Source organism: Thamnophis sirtalis, unplaced genomic scaffold (assembly GCF_051295495.1).
Source record: "Thamnophis sirtalis isolate CommonGarterSnake01/CBP01778 unplaced genomic scaffold, rThaSir2_p1.2 scaffold_14, whole genome shotgun sequence".
Taxonomy (NCBI): domain Eukaryota; kingdom Metazoa; phylum Chordata; class Lepidosauria; order Squamata; family Natricidae; genus Thamnophis; species Thamnophis sirtalis.
Window position 1 is genome coordinate 32,398,958 of NW_028261394.1, and position 26,907 is coordinate 32,425,864.

General features: G+C 36.2%; 1 protein-coding gene and 1 long non-coding RNA gene across 6 annotated transcripts in view; one reads left to right on the top strand and one right to left on the bottom strand.

The window, feature by feature from the left end:
• The window catches only part of LOC148042769 (uncharacterized), a 52,156-nt gene extending 42,208 nt beyond the window's left edge, over positions 1 to 9,948 (top strand). For all 3 annotated transcript variants that reach the window (XR_015698437.1, XR_015698436.1, XR_015698438.1), the window contains 2 exons: positions 7,263 to 7,509; positions 9,178 to 9,948. This is a non-coding gene — a long non-coding RNA (uncharacterized LOC148042769). The remainder of the gene's footprint in view (positions 1 to 7,262; positions 7,510 to 9,177) is intronic.
• WWOX (WW domain containing oxidoreductase) overlaps positions 1 to 26,907 on the bottom strand; it is a 576,922-nt gene that overhangs the window by 454,427 nt on the left and 95,588 nt on the right. The gene's annotated exons all lie outside the window — the stretch shown is intronic.

The window sequence follows — 26,907 nt, forward strand, 5'->3', positions numbered from 1 at the left end:
TCAGCCGGTAATTTTAGTCATTACTAAAGCATTGTATTCTGTTCCATTCAGTGTACAATATCTAAATTTCCAACATTCGCAAACTGCAGTTCCTTAAAATTGATGTGTCCAGAAATACAATGATTTAAGGAACAGGAAAGCTTCATCAGAAACATTTTTCTCGACAGATGTTTATAAACAGAAGGCAACATTTAAAAAAAGAAAAAGAAAAAAGACACCTGAACACACTGCCTCGCTATGTTGCACAAACCACGGTACAACCTATTGGAATTACTGCAAAAAGTCTTCCTGGAAAACATCCAGAAATTAAAAGGTGCCAACGAGCTCCCTAATAACCTTGCGTAGACGGAATTCTTATGAAGAAAATAAAGTTTATTGTCTGGAAAGAGAGAAAGCACGAGGAAAGCACTAAAGCAATGGAGGTGAACAATTAGACAGATGTTCACTTAAGGAAATAAAGGGAACCGAATAAGTCTTTGTGGAGGGGATTTTACGAGAATACTGACAACTCTGCACCTCATCAAGGGCATTGGTAAAGTTAAAGCTGCAAAAAAACTGCTGATGCTACGGAAGGTGGCATTTAGGTAACATGGCTCGTAGCGAAGTAACATTATACACTACCGATCTCAATTTGTATTCTCATGCACAATGACCATCCTCTCCTCATTTCCTATTCTCCTTCACTCATTCTCACCTTCTTGGCCCCGAAAAACTCATTTTAAAGACCATCCTGTAATTTAACCAAATGAAGACACTTCTCTTGTCGGATAGGACATGTCCCAATTTTTTTTTTCCTTTTACTCTTCTTTATGCTTCTTGTTTTACTCCGACACAAAGTGTAACAAAATGGACCTTCAGATTCTTTAAACAGGCAGTCCCTTGACTTACAACAGTTCATTTAGTTGACTGGTCAAATTTACAACAACACTGAAAAAAAGTGACTTATGACCCTTTTCCATACTTATGACCATTGCAACATAATCAAAATTCTTTTTTTATATATCAAGTTTTTAAATTTTACATTGTTTATACATATCACTGTGTGAATGGTGTGATACCTGAATATCATATATTTCAATACAAACAGACATAGTATTATTACTCATAGTTATTACATTTCATTTTCATTATTTCATATTATTTACCCATATCTTTTACTATCACTCTTTAATTCTAAACCTTCCTCTTACTCTTTCATATATCTTAATATATTGCTATACATATATTTCCCCTTTTATTTCTATCCCTATTTTAACTCCCTCTCCTATCACTATTATTTTCAAAGACGTGGTAATAACATTTCTGTTTCCCATCTTCCATCTGTTTTGTTATTCATATTTCCATTATTTAGCTCTCCACATTAAAGATCCAGCCATTATTTCTTGAGATATTATTCAATATCTCAATATACATTTCTGGTACCAATAACAATAATTTAAAGAATTTAAAATATATGTTTCATTTTTTTTGTAATATCATTATTAAAACTTTAATTTTCAATTAAAACTTAATTCTTATTCATACATCTATTTATCTATTTATAATCCTCTAGTCTATATGATTCCACTATTAATACACAATAGTAGTGAAAAGTTAGAAGTAAACAAAAGGTGATTAGATAAATGAATGAATATACTTTAATGTAAACATAATCAAAATTCTGATGCTTGGCAACTGGTTCATATTTATGACCATTGCAGTTTCATGTGATCCCATTTGACAACCTTCTGACAATCAAAGTCAATGAAGAAGCCAGATTCACTTAACAAACTGGGTTAGTAACTTATCGACTGCAGTTATTCGCTTAACAACTAGCCAGAAAGTTTGTAAAATTGGGGCAAAACCCACTTAACAAATGTCTCACTTAACAACAGAAATTTTGGGCTCAATTGTAGTCATAAATTGAGAATTACCTGTATGTGCTAAGTGATGCTAACTAGTTAATGTGCTTCTGTGTTGATGTTGAAATACAGGAATGCATAGTGAGACTGCACAATTTCTGAATGACTTTAACATGTTCTTGATTGCTTTCCAAATAGATTTAGCATATAGAAACAACTGGAAGTGAACTAAGTCTTTTGGAGCAAATACTCTGCTCTCATTCTCTCAGCTCTGGTTCTTTGAGATGAGGACTGAATTGTAGAATTGAGAATTGTAGAACTGAATTGAGAAAAGTAATCCAAGGTCTAATCTTTCTAGTTGTTCTCAACTCACAATTAAGTCTTTAGCCAAAAGTCAATATATCCTATTTCCTTGTAACTGAGATTCAAATTGGAAAGAGGTTTTTTTTTTTTTTAGACACCTTCATAGTCCCATTAAGAGGTCAAAAGCATCTTCAAGGCTATTTTTACAATTGCTCTTTCTTTATTTACGTACAATTTATGCCATCATCAGCATCATTTTAGCCATTGTCTATTCACTGCAGGATGAAGGCTTCTTCCACATATTTCCAAACAACACATTCCTGGGCTTCTTCTTTTTTTGTCAATTGGGCCTGCGATACAGTTTTATGTCTACAACTCAAAATAGGAAGCTCAAAAATGCTTGAAGTATCTTCAAATAATATTATACACATACTTTCAGGCTTCTTCTCCAAGTCTTACTTTTACAAATAATATTTAAAAACCTATAAAAATTACTTAGAAATCACCTAACTTTTGCTTCAGTTGTCTTATGAATAGTGACAATAGAATAATTGTCCTACTATTAGTAAGTCAGCAAAGTTCATTTGGATACAATCCCAAACTATGGTTTGGTTTTGTCCCTTTTTCTTGTACACATCATAATTCTTTTTATTAACAACAATTTAATGTTATGTCCAATCCTACCTATTGGCTTGCTAAAACAAATTTCAGACTATGATTTATAAAATATCTCATTCCCTGAGGTTAGAAGTAATGTTTTAGATTCATACTTCACAGTAAATTCTGATTGCTGAACCATGATCTGCTGAATGAATCACAAATAACTTATAATTCAATTAGTATGTCACGTTATAAACCATGTTTTATAATCTGGAAGAATCCAGATTTGGAGCCAAGGCAAAGTGAAGCAAATCATATTATGATTTAGTTGCTGTGGTTAACTAAGCCAATGCAGAATTTGGATATGAAGATAAAATGAAAATATTGAAAAATGGCGCTGAACCTTCCAATCATTCCTTCACTGCTGTTGCAGAACAGAATAATGGAAGAATTGCTTCGTGTTTCCTGAGCTCTTTCTAAAATCTTAAAATGTGGAGGAGTCTAGGGGCAGAATACATCAATCTGTTTTATTATCATGTTGATGGTGTTATCTATCTTCAACTTCATTTTTTGCCCATTTGTCATAGTGACAACATTAAGAAACCGTAAGTTTTCTTCAGTTCCATTTGTACCATAAGATAAAGGCTTTTTAAAAAATAAATCCAATTAGTAAAAGAAGTGATTGTCTCACTAAATTATACTTTTACATTTAATAAACATACAAAATGTTACATGTGAATCAATACATACTATGGTTTTAAAGTAACAAAATTAAAAGCTACTCAAAAGGAATGTCACATATATTTTAATATATCACTGGTGGGGGGGAGAACAAGATGGTGAAAAAATAGCGACCTGCTGGATTCAATCTCCAGAAATATTACACCTCTAGTTTACACTTTATCTTCATTGTAAATTTGAGAATGTATCAGATTTGGAAATGAGTGAAAAGTAATACTACAAAATCTATATAAATATAAATGCCACACATTTATTTATCATTAGAATACTCACAATTATAGTTCAACTATGTATCTCTGATAAAGATAAATGAAGAACAAGCCAAAATTATGTCTGATGTGACCACAAACCACAGGAATTTGGACTGACCAGCCCACACAACCACTTTCCTAAGTTAGTTGACCAGGAATAGGCATGTTAATTCATCAACCTGTCAAAATAATGACATTCATTCATAAATACCATCCAGTGCCCTCCATAACTGCTGGATAGGCTCCAATGCTAATTATATACTTTCTTTTTTGTGTCTTCGAACAATACATTGAAAAGAATGATGACAGAGAACTGAGAATGGTGTAACGGTTTTTGGGACAGGATCCAAAAGATTGAAGGAGAGGAGAAAAATGACATAACACACTGGCCCAACATGCCATCTGGAATAGTCTTTTTTTCCACTTAGAATACACGGAAGGTTGGTGAATAGTTTCCCGGAGAGTGCTTCACCACCAAAAGGGAGGGAGGAAGGAAGGAGATAAAAGATGGGGGGAGGGAGGAAGGAGTGAAAAGAAAGGGAGAGAGGGAGGAAAGAAAAGATACAAATGGAGGGAGGAGATAAAAGAAGGGGAGGAAGGAAGGAAGGAAGGAGAGAAAAAAGGAGGGGGAGGGAGGAAGGAAGGAGAGAAAAGAGGGTGAGGAAGGAAGGGGGAGGAAAGAAGGAAGGAAAGAGAGAAAAGATGGGGAGGGAGGGAGAAAGAAAAGGAGGGAGGGAGGGAGGGAGGGAGGGAGGGAGGAAGGAAGGAAGGAAGGAAGGAAGGAAGGATCTTACTCATAATTTTTTTTCAAAAAAATACTGGTAGTTATTTATATATCCTTTCTGTTCCACACAGAAGGGCCTTTACACCCAGCAAGATTAATACCATACTATCAAAGGCTCTGAAGGAGAGTCACAGCAACATCCCCTCCTAAAATCATATTTGCATGGTGACTCTGCAACAGCAGTTTTGCTATTCACTTGGGCTCTCCTTATGAAGAGAATATGCTTTTTTCATAAGCAGATAATCCTAACTCTCTCTCAAGACAAAAGCAGAAAGTTTTGTTCAATGGTGGCTGAATAGAATCTCTGGGTTTTAATAGAATTTCACAGATCATTTCCGTATTAGAAGACTACCAGGTGTGTCTTTTACATTTTTTAATAGTACAAGAATAGAAAAATTAATGGTATTATAACCATGCAATTACACTTTAACATGTATATTGTATGGAACCTTGGTGTGCGATCATAAAAATAAATAATAAAATAAATACAAAGAGAAAGCCATTCATTCTATTATTGAGGGCTTTGTTGATCCAATGGAAATGGCACGCCCTGCCTAACCAAGTCTTAACCAACAAGGTAATGTAACCTATTGGGTGTCAGGTGCAAAAGACCACAGTCACACATTAAGTTCCAATTAAACTGATTCATTGCTCATGCCTTTGCACAAGAGTCCAGTCAACGAAGAGTAAGCACTATTCTGGTTATATATATATGATTTAATAGCATTTAAGAGGGCTGGACTTAGACCACTTGTGGGAACATAGAGACTCTAGGCCAGGGGTAGGCAATTAATTTCCCCAAGAGGCCACATGGGAAACTGGGACTTGATCTTATGCCTGTCATTCTCTCTCAGACCTAGGAAGAAGGCAATGGTAAATCACTTCTGAAATCTTGCCAAGAAAAATGCAAGGACTAGTCCAGTTTTGAGCCAAGCGTTAAAAACTAACTTGAAGATTCTCTCTCTCTCTCTCTCTCACACACACACACACACACAAACACATGGTTATTAGAAACCTCAAGGCTGAAGAGGATAAGGCAAAAAATATATAAAGCTATGCTTCACGAATAGACCAGATGTTTAATATTCTTGTCATCAATTTTTCTACAACATCAAATCCAGAAACATTCATTATGAAGATGTTCCTTGAATAGCTTTGAAACATTAGATTAATAATCATTTAAGACCAAAGGCACTGAAAGACAAAGCAGGGAAAATAAACTTGTAGAAAGTGGGAAGGAATGTATTCAAGGGAAAACTACTGATAACACTTTCAATTCAGAGATTTCAAAGCATAGTCGTTTAAGAAGCTTGTGAAGAAGAAATGTTCCCAAATAATGAGCCAGATCACCTGACAAACAGCTTACCCATAGTTATTAGCAATGCCCTACAAAATTCAAAGAAATTTAGCTTAATTCTGTAGTGGAGTGTTACATTGCGAGGGGCAACTATGAAACTTCTCCTAAAACTAGCTGTTATCTCCCATGTATAGAGGGAGAGTTTCCAAATTAAAAATAACTAGATCCCTTTGTTAAATTAATAGTGAATTTTTCATCCAAGGAGCTGATGACAAAGTCAACATATGTTTAGATACAGGAACAAGATGAAAGACAATTTACAAACTTATTGGTAAAGTTATGTACTTATTTTATTTATTTATTTTTTTACTTCGTCACTCATATACAAGATAACAGGAGTAAGAATAAACATGAATAAGAACACAGGAAATGGGTACAAATAAATGGGAACAGTAGGACAGGGACGTTAGGCTCGCTGGGGCGCTTATTCTGACCTCTTAGGAATGGGGTGAAGTCAACAGTAGACAATTTAAACAGAGGTGGGTTCAGACCAGTTTGGCTGAGTAGATAGTAACTCAGCTGGCCACGCCCCCAAACCACCATAGGCGCCACCATCTTGGTTTTTTTGTTTTTTTACTATTGTGCATGCACATGCGAAGTGTGTCCCTGAGCGAACCAACAATAACAAAAGCCGGAACACACCCTGAGTTTAAGGTATTGGTACATGAGGCAAAAAAAGAATCAAAAGCTACGTCAGTTTGGGAGATACAGTATGTATAATCATAGTTTCAGTCGCAAAATGATGACGTTCTGATGGATTCTAATTCATAAGATTAAAGAAATATATGAAATATTCTGTTTTCCAGAGGCAAATCTTTACAATATTAGGGAATCCAAATTCTAATTCTTCTATCAAGCAGAAATAAGCAAATAAACAAAATGTGCCTAGAACAGTGCTTCTTCGCCTTAAGTTGTATGGACTTCAACTTATGCTGATTGAGGAATTCTGGGAGTTGAAGTCCACATATCTTAAATGTTGAGGTTGAGAAACACTGGTCTAGGATATGCCTTCACATACTTTGCATAACTCATTCTGCATCATCTGGTCAAGTTTCAGTAGAATTCTTTGAAGGCTGCCTTTCAACTATATCGATTACTATATTCAGTCAATCCTCTCATTTCTGGCAGGCATTGTCCATCTGCTTTTAAGTTCATCTTTTCTACCTACTCCTTGACAGTTGTTTTTCCAAAGAGGAGGCCTGAAATTCTCAGCTGTTTGTTCAGTATTGTGCTTAACACCAAACGTGCCATGTGCATTGCATTGCTGCAGTTTACACACAGTAACTCAAACTTCAAAAGAGACACGGGTTGTTTCTAGAGTTTGCCTCGAGGTATGAACCTGCCTTACACTGAAGCAGAATGATTCATCTGTCCATCTTGTCTAGTTCTCAGGATTCTCTTTAACTCCTGGGTTGTGTCCTGCCAGACTCAGACAGGGCGGAGGTTGGGGAGGAACATGGGCCAGTCCTGGAGTCAGGAGACGGCTCTGATGAGTGGCAGAGATGGAACCAGGGCCATCCGACAGTTATGAGCTGCCTTCGGAGTTGGAGATCAGTGGGGCAGAAGAACAGCTGGAGCCTGTTCCCAATGTGTGCATGCACAGAGCTGCCACGAGAAGGGAACAACTAACAGGTAAAATATCTCAAAATTAATGAAGTTTGTAAAATGAAATACACTGTGCTTCTCAAACATTTTGAATTCGTACATTATGCTAAGCTAAGGTTAATTTATATCAGAGGTCCCCAAACTTGGCAACTTTAAGACTTGTGGACTTCAAGACTTTAAGACTTGTAGAGTTGAAGTCCACAAGTCTTAAAGTTGCCAAGTTTGAAGACCTCTGATTTACATAGTCCATCAAGACATCAGCAAATTGTTTGAATTCTTATAATATGTTTTATAATGCATCAATTTTTGCAAACTGCAATACCTGTGTTAACCCCACATTATACAACCCCAAACAAACCAGATGATGGCTTAGTGTGAGATACGAACCAACCACTGGAGATACAAGACTGCAAGTTATCTCATTAGGAACTTCAAGATTTCTTCTATTAGCCTAAAAAGCCAGAGAAGATCAGAATGATGTGCTCCTTTACTCAGCCAATTATATTCTATGCACAGTGGATTCCAATGATCCAATTACAATCACGTAAACAAAGCATTTTGCTATGCTTAGCCCAAATTGTAGTGTTCAGTGCTTAAAGTTATTAGAGATTCTAAATTAGTTTTTAATTCCAAATTGCCCCAGTAGACTTCTTTTGAATATAGCTTCTTTTTTTTCCTAATTAGCTGTACCAGCACGGCTATTTATTTTAATGTTTCAGCGATGCTGTTTGCAAAAAAATAAAAATAAAGGTATAAATGCATATACTCCTGTGAAAACAAGATGCTTTTCGCACTACAAGTGTAGAATTTAACAATAGCCTACATCTCAAATACTTTTTGTTGCTCATCTTACAGATGATGATACTGTCAAAATATATTTTATATTAAGATTTTTAAGATTCACGTACTATTTTCTTTTCTTTTTATGACCCTGTAATCCCTTGATTCAGGTTGGTGTCTGGGCAAATGAATGAAGTTTGTACTAGCCCTTCCTGACACCTACACAAAGTTCATAGTATTCACTTACTAACTATAAGGTGACTTATTACTGCTCTAGAAAAAAAAAATCAATCTGTTTCAACTATGCACTGAATCAACAGGGCATTAAGTGTGCAGATCTGTTATAGATGAGAGATAGATAGATAGATAGATAGATAGATAGATAGATAGATAGATAGATAGATAGATAGATAGATAGATAGACAGACAGACAGACAGACAGACAGACAGACAGACAGACAGATGCTAGATAGATATGAGATATAGATGAGATAGATAGATAGATAGATAGATAGATAGATAGATAGATAGATAGATAGATAGATATAGATATAGATATAGAGAGATAGAGATAGAGATAGAGAGATAGATATATAGATATAGATATAGATATAGAGATATAGATATAGATATAGATATAGATATAGATATAGATATAGATATAGATATAGATATAGATATAGATATAGATATAGATATAGATATAGATATAGATATAGATATAGATATAGATATAGATATAGATATAGATGATATAGATATAGATATAGATATAGATATAGATATAGATATAGATATAGATATAGATATAGATATAGATATAGATATAGATATAGATAGATATAGATATAGATATGAAAATGTTTGAACATTATCTTCACAACATATAGAGATATCTGTATTATTCATTCACAGGTGTTTGCTTATGCACATAACAGTAGAGAACAGCTGCTGGAAAATTAATCTGACTGTTACAAAGATATAAAAACTGAAACAAAAAGGAGACAATAATATCACTGGAATCAACTGCAAGAAATATATGAATGGATACTAATCTTCAAAAATAAATCACAGTAGTTTTTTATTACTATTATTGCTGTTTCTGACAGAACAAGAAAGTTCAGGGCAATGACTGAAATACAGCTATCGTCAAATGTGATGACAGATGGATCAAATGAGATGCATTATCAAGAAATATAAAGCAGGATATAAAAGTCAAACCCTCTTTTGGAAGATCTATACACTTGCATGTAATGTAATTCTCTGAACAGACTTTTTATATAATATTTCTGGGTAAAATCTGAATGTATATTTGGTGTCTTGCAACTTAAGTCTATTAAATATTGACTTCCTGTAGTGGTTTTTTTTTTTTTTTGGTGGGGGGTGTATTTCAGGGTCAGTCATAGACTACATTTTCCCCTCCCAAACAACTGATCAAGGAAACATGTTGATTGAGAAGTCAATTTCTGTACAGAATGATTCCCTCCCCATGGTACCCTCATACATTTCATATATAGCATCCCTCTTTTTTTGCCTATTCTCCAACAAAAATTTCAGTGATATGCTAATTTTCTAAATTTTACAATTTTTAAAAAATGCCTTTTTATTTCTAATTCTCCAACTTCTAGTTTTCACCAGCCCAGTGGATACAGCTGATGTTTTACTCAGTTAGTCAACAAACAGAATGAGAATAAGAACGAGAAGTAGAAGATGATGAAGATGATTCTATCACAGATAGAACAATCTCAATATTTATGTTTCATATTTCTTAATCGCCCATCTCCCTTTTTTAAATGGTTGAATCCTAGCACTATGCCCTCCCAACAGAGCCCAAAAGTCTCACAACAAGGCACAGACTGGTATCTCAATGGAAAATCCATGTTACATACATTCCCAACTAGCTGACACAAGCTTGCCATAATCCTATGAGAAGGAACTCCTCACAGGATTTCCATTTCCACATCCTCACAAAAATCTGAGATTACAAAAAGGTGTAATGTAGTTCAGCCCCTCTAGCAATCTGGCTTGTAAAAGAAATAAAAGAGTTTCCAAATTATGAGGTTTTATCTCCTTTGGTGCAGCTCTAATGAGGTTGGAGAAAACACTTCTTTTTCTTAGTAAGAGAAAATGTCAGCCATCAGGAAACATTCAAAGTCATTGCTTGTGCAACATGCTGTCAGCCTTGGAAGCTATCTCTGTATTAGCCTCAAGCCTGCCACATATTCAAATATATTCTACTGTGGGAGATTGGTAGTGGGGATTTTAAGCAGCATGGGAGATATGTAGCCATAATAACATTCCTTCTCTGAGAGTCAAGGTCATTTTTTTCCCTGCACCTGGACTGACTTGGATGGGAGGAATCTTCATTCGTGACAGTAGCTGTTTGGGCCATGTGATGGATGGACATGTGGCTGCTGGGTGGGGGAAACCTGGAAGCTTTCAGATTCAGGTTTTCCCAGATGTGCCAACATGGCTTCTTTAATAAATTTGAATTTTGAGGAACCTCTAGTCTCGGATTCTTATTTGATGGAGGATGCTATTTGAAAACCTGACACATGCTTTTTATATCTTTGCATGTTGTCCCTAACACGCCTATCTAATGTGACATTCTTAAATGACCTAATCGAACTAACTTAGTCTACAGCAAACCTGCAGGTTCACTCACATTGATGATGTTAACTAGTTTGGTAATCAAACATCTACGAACTAGTTCCAAGAGCACCAAGGATTCTACAGTTCAGCCTTGAACTTCAGATATTCTCCTTTCCTGTAATTTATTCTGCTAAGACCTGGCATTTCTGATTTCTCCTGCAAGTCTCAGGTGTCTGTTCAGCCAGCTAATAACAACTAGGATAAAGACGAGCAATGTAACTCAAGGAAGATGGAGTGGAGATGATAGGTTTAAGTTAGTACAATGCACTATGTAAAGGTTTATTACATATTTCTACGTTCTGTAATCTATTGTTGCTTTTAACAATTGCCCAGCCTGTTTCATAGGAACAGACATATGATTCTTCCAAACGATTACAAGAATTGTGTTCACACAAGTGAAGGAAGAAGCTACACACACAAGGTTCCTTAACGGTTCATCCATAGTTCAGAATAAAGCCTCAATTCCTTGTTGTTATATTCCAGTTCCAAGGTTCATAATTTGAAAATTGACTTTGGGGAGTTTTTGCTTGGTCTATTAAAATGATTCATGTTGCATTCAACATAAATTGTGCATACACAGAGGAGGCTCAGTTCACATATTCACAGTATAATAACTAAAGTGAATTTTGTACGAGCTGCAGTTTGTGGCAGAGATGCAGTATCATTTGTCTTAATTTTTCTCCAGCATTACATTAGGGCTAGTGCATTTACATTTCCAGGTAAGGCTTAACTTTACTCCTGTTGTAAAAAGAAAAAAGGGAATCAAATCTGCATGTTTATGCAGTCTAACATCAAGTAATGCCTTTTTACTGTCTTAAAGTACACATGGATTTACTTTCCATTTACATTCCTCTGCAAAGTCAAACGCAAAGTGCATGAAATATTTACTGTACATAAATCATACAATGTCCCAAATTAAAAAGATAACAGACCCACTTCCTTCTAAGACAAAGATATTACAACAGTCACGTCTTCTAAATATTTTCACCGTTCAACCCTGCAAGAATAATGAAAGCTGAGAAAAGCAAAGTCCATTCTTTTTTGGAAAAAAAACTTTTAGTCTACATTGGGTTACAGTATGTAAATTAACAAATACACTGACATGAGAAAGCAAGAGCTTTCTCATGAAATATGTATTTGAGAGGGGGAAAAATCAGCATATGGCAAGCTCAATCGCCAACATCTTAAAATAATTTTTCAATACTTAAGTGACAGAACCACAGATGCAGACAAAGGGGAATTTCAGCTCTGCACTTTATTCTTTTAATTCTATTTTGTGTTCACACATCCATCAAAATGACTTTGAATGTGGTCGTTTATTGTGTCAGAAAACCTTTCTCCTTATTAGATCATAAGACACCTTTATAAGAGACTTGGCCAAAGAAATTGAACTACTTGGAATGGCCCTTATGAGGCTCTGCTTTTTGGGCAGGAAGGATCCAGAAACGCATAAACAGAGTTCAGGTCATACTACCAATCTTTTCTACGTTTCTCCTCTCGCTTTGTGTCCTCCTTAAAAAGTGACCACCAATGGCTGGGAGTCACCATTTTGTAGAGGAAAATAATCAATAATAAACAAAACTACAGGAGAAAGTAACATAGATTTTATTGTTCATTAAATTCTGCATAATCTATACAAATTGGTCAAAGCAAGGAGCAATGGAACCAATTACTACGATCATTTTGCTGGAATGGTTGATGCTTTTCCTGGACAAAATTATGTTAATGCTACCTTATAATAAAGTTAAAGATGGTATTTCTGAGTACACTTTTTGTCTGGACTACTTTGCAAAATCAACATAAATCTTGCAAGTATGAAAGTACATCTCTTTACACAAACACAACACAACCTTTACAATCCAAGAAAAATTCCTTCTGCGGATTCAGCTGCCATTTGTCTGACTGTCATCTAGTTTGAAGCTTTTCCACCTGTCTCTCAAGGTCAGTCTAAAAGCCAGAATAACCATATTCCCTTGGCCCTGAAATTTGGGGAGATGTTAGGCTCATGCTCACTGCAGAGTATTAATCACAGCACTCAAAATAAACCGTAAATGTGGTCCATCAAAAATCAGAAAGACCAGAATGAAATGTTTTTATTATTAACTCTGTATCACCCGTAGTAAACATATCAGCTAATAAGTGGATTGTCCCTCCCTGCAACTTAAATGAACAGAAGTGGAGTGGGTTTTTTTGTTGAAATTCTTGAATCTTTCAACCTTTTCTTTTTCTCCTTTTCTTCATCTCAATAATTTCAAAAACTCATTTCCAAAAATTCACCTTCCAATGAGGTTTATCGCTCAGTATGTGTATTCCCTTTAAATTCTGGAAAAAAAACTAATTAAATAGTTGCAAGGGCAAAACCTTATGGTTATGTTTGTACTTCAGTCATAAGATAAAAATCATGGTATTATTCTAAGAATATTAAAAATCATAAGAGGAAACATCAAACAGGTTTGGCATAAATGAAAGCATAGCAAATAAGATGCACTTTTAATAGATTGCCAACAAAAAAATTATATTTACACCTCTCTGAATATATTTTGTACAGTCATATTGGTTTTTCAGTTGGCTTTCAAATATGACCCAAAATGTTGGCTGAAAACAGGAATGCAATGCTGAAACACAACAATTAAAGAAAATCTATATTTGAATCTTTAGGAGTGGAAACACATTAACTTGCTTAGTACATGAATGGTTTCTTCAATTTAATGTCAATCTTTCTTTCACTCTTTGAAGGAATAACAACCTGTCTGAATTAAATAGAAGCAAGGAAATATTGGACATAAATTTTTTTTGTAAAAAAACAGATCAGGATCACATCATTTAATCTTCATGTCTTTCTTGTAATTAGGTTTAACACATCACCTATTGTTTGTGTCTTTAACGTTTCCCCAAGTATTTTACAAAAATCACATAATTCCATTTAATTTTTTTAATTTCCCTTTTGTGGTTTTTTGTAGCTCTAATTCAAGCCTTTTGTGTTCTTCTACTAATGTTTTTTGTTTTTGTTTCTCATATTAATATTCTAATATTTCATATTAATATCTCAGCAATTCTATCTTCTCTAGAGACAAGTTACCGAATAACAAAACAGCTGTTGCTTAACAGTCTCTTCCCGAACTTAGCCGCTTAAAACTTTGTTGGATAATAGCACTGGAATTTGACTCCTATTAGAATGCACTTTTTTGTTTCTTTCTAGAAATGATAGTAAATAATAATTTACTACTTGTCAACTAAATATTCAGAATACTATTTTATTTCCAGCAAAAATCTAAATGCTTTCACAATATCGTTTTAAAAAAACTTTTAAGAACATTTCCCTGATGTTAAATCTTGAAAGTAACTGACATGTTTTTATTTACTCAGTCATTCTTAATTAAGCATCATATTCTTGTAAACTAAACCAATTCAATTACTTTACTTCTTTCATATTCAGAAGCCACCCAAAAAGAGCTTTATTTAAGATCAAGATTGCTTCCTTAAAATGATCAAAAGTTTCACATCCTTAGATAAGGACTGAGTTTAATCCACACTGGAAGTGATCCAGTGGTGGCATTCAAATAATTTAACAACTGGTTCTCTGCCCTAATGATCAGATGGGTAGGCATGGCTCGGTGGTCATGTGACTGTGTGGGTGTGGCCAACTCAACATCACTCACATTGATGGGTGCTTCGCCTTATGTTACAATGTAATAAGGGTTAACCAGAGAGGCAGTTTCTGTAAGCAGGGCAATAAAGATTAGTCTACAAACAACACCAGAATGTTTCCTTCCTGCCTTCCTTACAGGATTAACCCTGTAAAGTAGAAAAACTCAAAATAAGATTTCTTCCAACAACCAGTTCTCTGACCTGCTTAAATGGAAGTCTTTTTTAAAATGTTCAAACTGCATTAGGATTCTATTAATTAATTGAAAAAAATAAGGCAAAGTGAATGAATATGATTTGATTCAAACAGTCAGTTGGCTTAGAGTCCCACGAAAAAATATTGGGTGACAAAAGGCCCTTACAGTGATCTGCCAGAAAGAAATAAATTAATCAAACTGTCAAACAAAGAAGGCTGGGTTTGACCTCGTACTGATCTCATTACTTCTCTATTACCCTTTTGAAAAACATCCTCTTACCAAGACAACTAATTGAAGATTATGTGGAAGGAAATAACACCTCTCCATCACTCTAGTAACTTCCACTCATTTGTCATTCTAATAATTCATTTCTATCCTTTTCTCAAACCACCGCAGACACTAATGGACTATCATCAGTTAAAAAGGCAATTTTTCCATTTAATTGCACTCATTAAATGCTCCAGTTGGACAACGAGAAAAGCAACAGTTTCCATATTTAATCACACTGAAGTAACAGTGCAATATTACTTCTAAACGCACAGGGCACAATGGAAAGTACTTTGCAATATCTCATTCACAACATTTCCATTCAGAGAGTCTATTAAATTTTACAGTTAAGAATCTCACTGGCTTTTTTTGTAGCGGAGGGTGGCAATGTCTTTTGCATAGATGACTTTTCTATGACCTTTAATAGAAAATGCCATTCAGAAACATGAGCAAAAAGGATTAAATATTGAAGAGTTTTAGTTTTGAATTCATTCTAAAATGAGTCTTCCATATGCCAGACAATATGAACAATATCTTAGATGCTGAATGTTTAGATTTCAATTCAATGAATTTTTTTTGTTTTAATAATCCATGGAAGTCAAATTATATCACATGGTTAAGATGTAAACAATACTAGCTTAGTGAACCAAATTTCTTTCATGCTAAAATAATTGCTGTTTGATGTAGGGAATGTTTCTGGGTTAGAAAGGACAAGCAATAATCCAAAAATTGATTGATAAAAATACAAACAAAATTGATGCAACTGGAAAAGCTTATTGGCTGGTATGTCCTCTCCTGAATTACTGGGAAAGAACAGCAGGCAAGGAAAAACCAGAATAGAATAGAATAGAATAGAATAGAATAGAATAGAATAGAATAGAATAGAATAGAATAGAATAGAATAGAATAGAATAGAATAGAATTCTTTATTAGCCAAGTATAATTGGACACACAAAGAATTTGTCTTTGGTGCATATGCTCTGAGTGTACAAAAATAAAAATAAAATAGAATACATTCTTCAAGAATCATAAAATACAACACAAATTGATAGTCATGGGTTACTAATAAGCAATCAAATTATACTAGGAAACAAATAAAACAATATACATTTTAAAGATACAAGCAACATGGTTATAGTTATAAGTGGGAAAGGATAGGTATTAGGGAGGAAGAGAACAATAATAGTAATACAGTCTTAGTAAGTAATAAGACAGTGGTGTGGGGATTAGTTAATCAAATACTTATCTTGACTAATGGTGAAAAAATGTATATGAGTTTAAGACAAACCCTTCAAACTCCTGAATCATGTTATGCAAGCTGAACATTCTTACCCTTAATTAAAGATCATATTGACAAGAATCTACACAGCACTTCCAAATGTATCTCTCTAAAAGAAGTCAAAGTTTTGTTCAGGCCATGCTAGGACCTGTCATTCCAACAAACTACCTATAAATCAACTCTATATGGATTGTTGGATAATATTCAACTCTCAGTACCATTCCTTTGGAAACTAGAGAGCTGAAAGTTTTGATTTATAATTTGGACAGAAGGTGGGATAAAATCCTTCTGGTGACAACTAGGTGCTTGCTTTGGTGTGGCAGATTGAATAATGACACTGTTCTTGTGCATTTCAACATTGATCTGCTTCAGAATTAACCATTTCAATATACCAGCCAGTGTTGCATCTACATGCTTCTTCTTCTATTCTACTGTACTATATACTCCAAGTTTGCAATCCATTCCCCCCCCCCCGCCCCCAGTTCTGGCATATAAATCACAGATATAGATTAAAATCACAATTTAAATTAATTGATGAGAACATGAAAAGAACTCGGCTGAAAGTTCATCAAGGTGGAAGATAGAGGGGGAAGATTATATGAAAGGACAATCCTATTTCTGGGTGCAGTAAACTATAATTCAATTAACCCTGCTATGCTTGAACAAGGCTATTATCGTATAACAGCATCACTTTATTCAATATCTCAAGATATAGCATTTATTCTGTAATAGAAATTTATGAAATTCAATAGTTGGGGGATGATGACTTTTTTCAGGTTAATCCCATTGTACTCATACAGAAAGTCCTCGACTTACAACAATTTGTTCAGTAACTGTTCAAAGTTACAATGGCGTTGAAAAAAGTGACTTATGAACTGTTTTTACACTTATGACCATTACAGCATTTCCCAGGGTTATGTGATCAAAATCCAGACTCTTGGCAACTGGCTTAGACTTATGACAGTTCCAGTATTCAAGGGTCATGTGATTCACTTCTGACAAGGAAAATCAACGGGAGAGCCAGACTCATTTTACAGCAGTGTTCCTTATTAAACGACTGCAATGATTCGCTTAACAACTGTGGCAAGAATGTTTGGAAAATGAGGCAAAACTCGCTTAACAACTGATTCAATTCTGGTCGTGAGTCGAGGATTACCTGCAAGCCTGTTTTGAAGATCTTAGTTCCTTATATCAATAATATCTCTTTATTTAACTTTCTGATCTGATCAGAAAGTTAGCAGTTTCTTAAGAACTTTTAAATAGGGATGCGATGGCTCAGTGGCTAAGACGCTGAGCTTGTTGATCAGAAAGGTTGGCACTTTGCCAGTCCGAATCCCTAGCACCGTGTAACAGAGTAAGCTCCCATTGCTTGTCCCAGCTTCTGCCAACCTAGCAGTTCAAAAGCACCTAAAAAATGCAAGTAGAAAAATAGGAACCACCTTTGGTGGGAAGGCAACAGTGTTCTGTGGGCCTTTGGCATTTAGTCATGCCAGCCACATGACTATGGAGACATCTTCAGACAGTGCTGGCTCTTCAGCTTTGAAACGGAGATGAGCACCGCCCCCTAGAGTAGGGAACGACTAGTACGTATGTGCAAAGGTAACCTTTACCTTTATCTTTTAAGAACTTTTAACCAGTGTTGTCTTTTGGAAGTTGTCCCATACTGGAAATCAAACTTGCCGTGATTTTTACAGATCAGTTTGGCTCACAAAATTGGCACATTTATCTTCTCTGTCACAATGATTGCTCTCTGGAATGTTGTTACCCATCACATCTGGGTGTCTCCTGCTTTGTTGGCATTTGGGAGGGTCAGGTGGTGTAAATATTTCACAAATTTTATTTTCACCTACAAAAAATTCCTACTCTAAGAACATTTACCCTGATAGTGACCTGTCCAGTTTTTTTAAAAAAAAACACACACAGGAGAAAAGGATCACTGGATGCCAAGGCCTCAGGTCTAAGAAAATGCTTAGTTTATCAGTTGCCTGGGTAACATGTGAATGCTAGGTAAGTACCTACACTTTTGAACTGAATGACTATATGCCGTCTTTTATGTCATTTGTTGAACACTTTTTTTTACACCTCTTTTATAATCTGGTAGTGTAATGGTTCATTTCATTTTATCTTAGTTTATTTTGGCAACAATTTCTGTCAGAGAAACCTTATAGTTGTCTTAAAATACTGAAGAGCAAGCTGTTGAAAGAGAAACTGCAAATACTTTAAATGAAAATAAATAGTGCAATAGATTCATAATAGAATCCATTTCTTGCAACTGGTAAACTAGCTTTCTATCTTTACTTAGCGACATATACACCATCTCTTTTGACGCAAAGCATGGCAAATCACAAAGACAATCAGTAATTTTAGTACCACTTTCCCCATTGAACTTGAGAGAGGGGGGCGCCTTATAACAAAATACCAAGAACATAGACCTTTATCCTAAATTTGATTCTTTGAATCATAAAATAAACCTAAGACATACTTCTATCTGAATTCCAACAATAATGCTAACAAATTCATGAAGATAGTTCCACGCTAACCAGATCAAACAACTGTTTAAGCAAGTCTTCCTGTGCTCTGAACTTAACTGAACATAATATTATGTTAACTTTCCTGACTTTACTCTAATTTCTTGTTCCTGCAACTGGAGCTCCTTGGACCACAAGATCTGAAAATACTAATAACCAACCAAGAGTTGAAATATTTTGGATATACAGTTGTAAGTAAAGGGTCTGTAATGGCTCCTCTCCTAACTTGAGAAAGTAAAGACTCTTGAAACGATTATTTCAAAAGGAACCTTTAATCAAGTAGGTTGGAACTCATTAGAAGCAAAGCAGCATCTGAAAACCTTTAGGCAATGCAAATGGGATTAAGCTGATAATGACCCCTCTCCTTTGTCCGAATGCAGATTCTGACCAATACACAAGTGTGAAGATGCTTCCTTAACTCTTCTGCCCTGGGAGTCAATAAAGCACACATTTCCATAGCTATCTCTAGTTAGACATCAAAGTTATATATCCCACATGGCTACCATAAACATCCCTCCAGAGATGTTGGGATCTTCAGTCTCCTGGGGACAGGAAACCAGTTGTAAAGTTGTAAAACTCAGTTGTTTCAGATGTAGCTAAGGATTCAACTCTGAGGCTCCCCTCCTTCCAATTGAATGGCAATATCATTTTTAGGGATCTGACAGGGTCATTCTAAAAGACCTGAAATTGCTTACAAAGAATTATGGTCATCAATCAAAAAAGATTTTAACGAAGACCAAGTTGGCTAGATACTATCGCTGTCAACAAAAAGTTGTATAAGCTTACCAGAACTTAAACAAACAGTTCCCAGTGGACAATCCTGGTGAAATCATGGTCATCACGCCATGTAGAGTTGGATGCAACTGAAGAACAGCAAAATGGAAATAATGACCTGCCTTGCACAATTGCCAAGAAGAAAAGTACTTTGCAACCCAATAATGTCTCATAACTGACGAACGGCAGGAATCAAAATAAATAACTCACACAGGCCACTGATCCAGCACAGCCTGCCTAGCTAGAGAGAGCAAAAACATAGGCAAATCTTTGAAACGGTGCCATTTTTTTAACAGAAAGCAGAATTAAAGCACCATTGCTGCTTCCCAAACAATTTTTTTAGTTAAGGGAAACAAACAAAAAGCAGCACACAGCGAGCCATCCTGCCACTTAAGAAATAGACTTCAAAAGAACAATATGGACCAAAGCTTTAACCTTTACAAAAAGCCAAGGGTGGGGTGAAACGCACGAAAGCATGGAACTTGTTAAGAAACAAGCCTTCTGCAATTTTAATGGGGATTTTGCAAGCCAATGTATCAGATGCAGCGTTTATTATTTTTCCCTCTGTTACTTTGGATTTGAAATTAACAAAAGGCAACATTTGCACTTGCCCTTTCTTATGGAAGAGCTTAAAAGGGTTTTTCTTTTTATGTACAAAATATGCCTCTCCTCTAGCCCCAATGGTTAGGTGATAAAAGATTAGGGCTCTGCTGCAGTAGCATGATGTTGCCCACTGAAGGTATAGTGTCACTCAGAACAGAGCTAGAAGGGACCATGGAGGTCTTCTAGTCCAACCTCCTGCTTAGGCAGGAAACCCTATACCTTCAGACAAATGGTTATCCAACATTTACTTAAAAACTTCTAGAAGCATTCACAACTTCTGGAGGCAAGTTGTTCCACTGATTAATTGTTCTAACTATTAGGAAATTTCTCCTTAGTTCTAAGTTGCTTCTCTCCTTAATTAGTTGAGCCCAAAAGCAGTTCCATGGGTAGAAGGCATAGACATTTAGGTGAGGTACCGATGTTTGCTCCTGTGTGAAGAAGTGGAACACATGCCAGTTTGAACTGAGGTAACGGAATGTGAGTCAACTGGCAGTTGGAACAGAGTTCTCTTCAGGTGGAGAGCGGGAGTAGAATTCCTTAGAATCAGAGTTTGTTAATTACTGTGTAAGAAATACTAATGAACTGATTGATGGTCATTTTGAAAAATCCCTTCTTAGCGAGCACCCAGAAGCCAAGAGGACCATATGGGCCAAATTTCAAGTTTGTAGACCTTACGGTTCTGGAGATTTCATGATGAATGAATATATATTACAATGTTGGCATGTCTACTTTCAACACCATTTCTTATTATCCCCAAATGCTATTGGCCTTTTTTTTTTTACAGTGTATGCACCCCTTCGACACCTTCATCAAAATTGTTTACCAACATTTTCAGAACTTCTGAAAAAGCCCTCGAAAACAGCCTTATCCAACCCCCCTTCCCCCCTGCATCGGTCATAAAAGCTTCCAGGAGGCAGACAGTGGAGGAAAGAAATCGTCACAGGCAAAGAATGTCAAAAGAACAGAACAAAGCTCCATCAAAACATCAATAACTTCAGTGGAAGCACCTAAGAGTATATATGTCTACTGTAGATCGAAGACCAAACACACACAACTAACTCTAGACAGGAATAATGATTCTATGGTTGGAGATAAAAGAGCACTGATCTTTGTTTAATTGATAAAAGCACACATTGTCCACTTATACACTAGGAACAAAGGCAGGTCACCCAGAAAATTTGATAATTCAACCATGCAGCCAGCTATCCTTGAAGTTATTTTAAAAAGCGATTCTTAAATATTTCCCCAAAGATATATTTCAGAAGTGTTAGGAATTTTCGCTTGGATCCTTGTTTCCTTTTCTCAATATGCTTTAAGGCCCCGAACATAAAAGTTAGGCAAAACATCCAAAGAGCATAAAGTTTAATGAACATAAAAAGTAAGGGCTGGACAAATTTTAATCTATCTGACCGTATGAACTCCCAGTTGAATCTTAAAGTGTTTACATAAAGTCTTCTGAGAGGCAATATACTCTATGAATTGTACCCAAGGCTCTCACATTCATTCGAGTGCATAAATTCCTGAACTAAATCATTGTAAAGTAATATACTCTTATTGTATTTTAAAATGCGCCTTGCAACAATGTTGCACAAACAGTGCTTAGTTCATTGGTATCATTTACATTCATTAAAAATAAAACAGTCTCATCAGTCCACAAATGCTGATTTTTTTTGAGTTGCAAACATCCCTATTTCCCATTGGGGGGGGGGGGCAGAAGGGCATTACCTTTTCTTAAGAGTAAACGCCACTCTGAACTTTGTCCATATTTAGACAATGGAAATAAAATGAAAGGCGCTCTCTTGTATGCAAAGTTCCACATATTTTCTTCATTAAAGCCTCAGACAAAATGCTATGAGACATTCAATTAACGTTGGTGTAAAAACCACCAGTTCACCAATAAATGATTGAAAGGAGGAAAGAAGCAGAGATTAGGATAAATAGAGGAGAAAGTTACTGGTTGCCTTATTGATGGTTGGCTGAGTTAGCCAGTTTTACATTTTACCAGAAATTTATAAAAATAAAATCAAATGTAGGAGATGATCAGGCTGAGCCCAAGGGAGGAGTCAAGCATGTCATTAGTCTCACATCTCTTCGCACTCGCAAGAGATCTAAGTCCAGGCAATCCTGAATTCCACTGACACATATCTGCCGCCCATTTGCTTTGACTGTTATTAGTTAAGTGTTAGCCTGTAATAAACCTGCACAGGTAGTCCTCAACTTAGAACAGTTCACTTAGTGGCCATTCTAAGTTACAACAGCATTGATAAAAGAGACTTATGACCATTTTTCACATTTATGACCATTGCAGCATCCACATGGTCATGTGATTTACCTTCAGATGCTTGTCAACTGACTCATTTATGACGATTGCCATATCCCGGAGTCCTGTGATCACCTTTTGCATTACAAGCAAAGTCAACGGGGAAGAGAGATTCACTGAACAACCATGTTACTAATTTAACAACTGCAGGGATTCACTTAACAACTGTAGAAAGAAATGTCGTAAGATGGGGCAATACTCAACAAATTTCTCACTTAACAACATAGATTTTGAATTGAATTGAATTGAATTGAATAGGTTTATTTATAGGCCGCCCTTTTCCCTGAGGGGACTCAGGGCGGCTAACAACTCGTAGGAAGGGGGATACAGACAATAACATATAACATTACATATAATTAAAAAGTAAACAACATTCATCCAACATTCGGGTGGGGGCAGATCAATCTCTACCCCCAGGCCTGGCAGGATAGCCAGTTCTTGAGGGCTGCGCGGAAGGTCTGAAGGGTGGTGAGGGTACGGATCCCCACAGGGAGCTCGTTCCAGAGGGTCGGAGCTACCACTGAAAAGGCTCTCCTCCGCATAGTGGCCAGCCGGCACTGGCTGGCAGATGGCACTCGGAGGAGGCCTAATCTATGAGATCTAATCGGTCTCGAGGAGGTAATCGGCAGGAGGCGGTCTCCCAAGTACCCAGATCCACTACCATGGAGGGCTTTATAGGTGGTAAGAAGCACCTTGAAGCGCACACGGAGATCAACAGGTAGCCAGTGCAGCTCGCGGAGGATAGGTGTTATGTGGGTGAACCGAGGTGCACCCACAATCACTCGCGCGGCCGCATTCTGGACTAGCTGAAGTCGCCGGATGCTCTTCAAGGGCAGCCCCATGTAGAGCACGTTGCAGTATTCCAGCCTAGAGGTCACGAGGGCGCGAGTGACTGTTGTGAGTGCCTCCCGATTCAGGTAGGGTCGCAACTGGCGCACCAGGCGAACCTGGGCGAATGCCCCCCTGGTCACAGCCGACAGGTGGTGATCAAAGGTCAGCTGTGGATCCAGGAGGACTCCCAAGTTGCGAATCCTGTCTGAGGGGTGTAAAATTTGGCCCCCCAGCCTGAGTGATGGAATGCTAGCCAAATTGTTGGGAGGGAAACACAACAGCCACTCGGTCTTTTCTGGGTTGAGTACAAGCTTGTTAGCCCGCATCCAGTCTCTAACGGCCTCAAGACCCTGGTTCATCACGTCCATTTTGGACTCAATTGTGGCTGTAAGATTAGGTAAAGGTAAAGGTTCCCCTCGCACATATGTGTTAGTCATTCCCGACTTTAGTGGGTGGTTTCTATATCCTTTTCAAAACCAAAGAGCCAGCGCTGTCCAAAAATCATGTAGTCATGTGGCCAGCATGACTAAATTCTGAAGGCGCACAGAACACTGTTACCTTCCCATCTATTTTTCTACTTGCATTTTTATGTGCTTTCGAACTGCTAGGTTGGCAGAAGCTGGGACAAGTAACAGTAGCTCACTCCGTTACAGGGCGCTAGGGATTTGAACCGCTGAACTGCCGACCTTTCTGATCGACAAGGTCAACATCTTAGCCACTGAGCCTGGTTGAGTTTAGGGCTACCTATATTCATTGACCCACCCTAGCTCCTGATTTCCTGTGGTTTATATATTTTTTATTTTAGACACAAGGAAAGGAATAATGTTTTGAATCTGCCTTGTCTAAGTTCCAGTACCGAAAGGTTTTGGGTTTCTTTGCTTCCCTTTGTCAAAATACTTTACCCCAGAAATGTAAAACTTACAATAAAAATTACTCGAAGAGTATAAACTTTGACGAGCATTTTGAAGTTGTTTGTTTGGAAGTATTCCAGGACTATTTTCACCTCTGTTGAATACTGATGTGGTGTTGCAAAACTCTGGTTAATTATTTACTCTGATAAGGATTAAGCAATAAGAAGCATCATTGTATTCTTCCAGGCTGGAAAAGATGCAGAGCTAAGAAAGAGCCTCTTAAATATCAGGGTTTTCAAAGTTTGAATACAGCTTAAGAAAAGAAGTTTTTTAATTAACATAATACAGGTAATCCTCCACCTACGACCACAGCCGAATCCAAAATTTCCAGTTTTGCCCCATTTTGACCTTTCTTGCTACAGTTGTTAAGTGGATCACTATCGTAAATAACGCTATCACTTAGACTTATATACCGCTTCACAGTGCTTTTACAGTCCTCTCTCTAAGCGGTTTACAGACTCAGCCTATTGCCTCCAAAAATCTGGATCCTCATTTTACCCACCCCGGAAAGATGGAAAGGAGCCAGTGAGAATTGAACTGCTGAACTCTTGGCAGTCAGGAAAATTAGCCTGCAGTATTGCATTCTAACCACAGGGCCACCACGGCGCTTAGTAAAATGAATCTGGCTTCCCCATTGACTTTGCCTGTCAGAAGTTTGCAAAATAGAATAGAATAGAATAGAATAGAATAGAATAGAATAGAATAGAATAGAATAGAACAGAACAGAACAGAACAGAACAGAACAGAATTCTTTATTGGCCAAGTGTGATTGGAATTTGCTTTTGGTGCATAAGCTCTCAGTGTACATAAGCAGAATAAAATACATTCATCAAGAACAAAAAGATAGTGATAGTCAAGGTTACTAAGAAGCTATCAAATCATACTAGTCAACAAATAAAACAATATAAATTATAAAATAAAAATAAAGTAAATAAAAATAATAATAAATAATAAAAATAAAACAATATAAATTATAAAATAAAACAATATCAATAAAGGTGATCACCACGGCACCATCGTAAACAGGAGACAGTGGCCAAACGTTTGAATTCTGTTCACGTGATCATGGGGATGCTTCAAACGTCATAAGTGGGGAAAACTGTCATAAGTCAGTTTTTTCAGTGCCGTTGTACATTTGAATGGTCACTAAACAAATGGCTTGAAATCAAGGATTACCTCCACAACCCCATATTGTCTGCAAAAGACAAGTGACTACATGTGAAGTCTAAACTATTGGCTGTGATCAGAAATTAATTAGAAATAAATGTTGGGAACGATTTCATACAACAGTACAAAAGATACTACTGATTAATTTTATGATGAAACCAGAATTATTTATATTGGATTTTATGGACGTGGACCTAGAAAAGGAATAGGGAAACCGACATGGTATGTGATAAGTAGGGCAAGATTATTGTATGCACAAAGTGGAACAATAATGAAATACCCACAGTAGAGAACTGAAAAAAGAGTTTAGAAAAAAACCTAAAGATTTGAGTTAGTAAACAATTTATTTCTAAAGATATCTATATTAGTTTAATGAGTCCCACTTTAAATAAGGCTATAATTAGTTCAATACAACAGTTTCAGAATCTCTCATTCCTTCAGTGCCACCAATTTTCCACCAGAAAAATTAAACGTAAATAAGCAAGAAATGTCTACAAGATCACTGCGTTTATGTCATCCTTAAATTAAAATTTAGTTTCATTTACTATTTCAGTAGCAAAAATGCACTACTATGCAATTAAACAGACTTTTACATTAGTATGTCAGCCAGCCAAATTTCCCTTAAGAATACATTTTTTTTCAAAAAAAGGTAAATAAAGTTAAAAAAAAAACCTTCTCCAGTCTTATAACTGTAGCCTCTATAATTTGCAGTGCTTTAAAAGCATTTTTTTTTCCAGATATGCCCCTAAATAATTAAGCTGTTCCTTTTACCATACTTCCTATATTATAAAAGTCATTTTCCCACAACAAATCAATAACTCATTCCTTACGCCAGTCATTTTTCTCCATTTAACTGAATGGACTGAAGTCCAACACTGCAAGTTACATTACATTTGAATTATGTGTGCAATTTAAAATTCAAAGTACTACGCTAAGGAGCTTTTTAGACTGACCGTCCTACAGCCTCTATGTATGCCTACATTCCTTATCTCCAATAATAAAACCCCTGAAAAAGTTAAAACCGTAAAAGCTATCGTTAGAAAAGAAATCCAGTAATTTCACTCAGGGAGAAAATAAATTGCTAACTCACACATATGATTTACGTTAACAAGACAACACAGAGTCATCCATGTGTCTTATCATTTAAATTAAACTCCCATTTGCCTCATCTTGCAAATCTTTCTATCCGCATTAGGAAATAAATTAATATAATTTGTGAAACCAGTCAAAAGGTCAGGAAATTACATCAACATTGTTCGGCAGTGTTGACAAGAGTGCCCAATCTATTGCAGTTCTTTATTGTGATCATTGATTATTCCAACAATGTATACATAAGTTTAGCAGTGTGAACTTTGGCATACATAGTAGTGAAAATTGTGACAATAGACAATGAAGAAATCAACCAGGCTTCAAATAATGCAAATCTGCATAGCTGATTCTATTTTAATTAATAGCTCTCTATCTTCAAAGA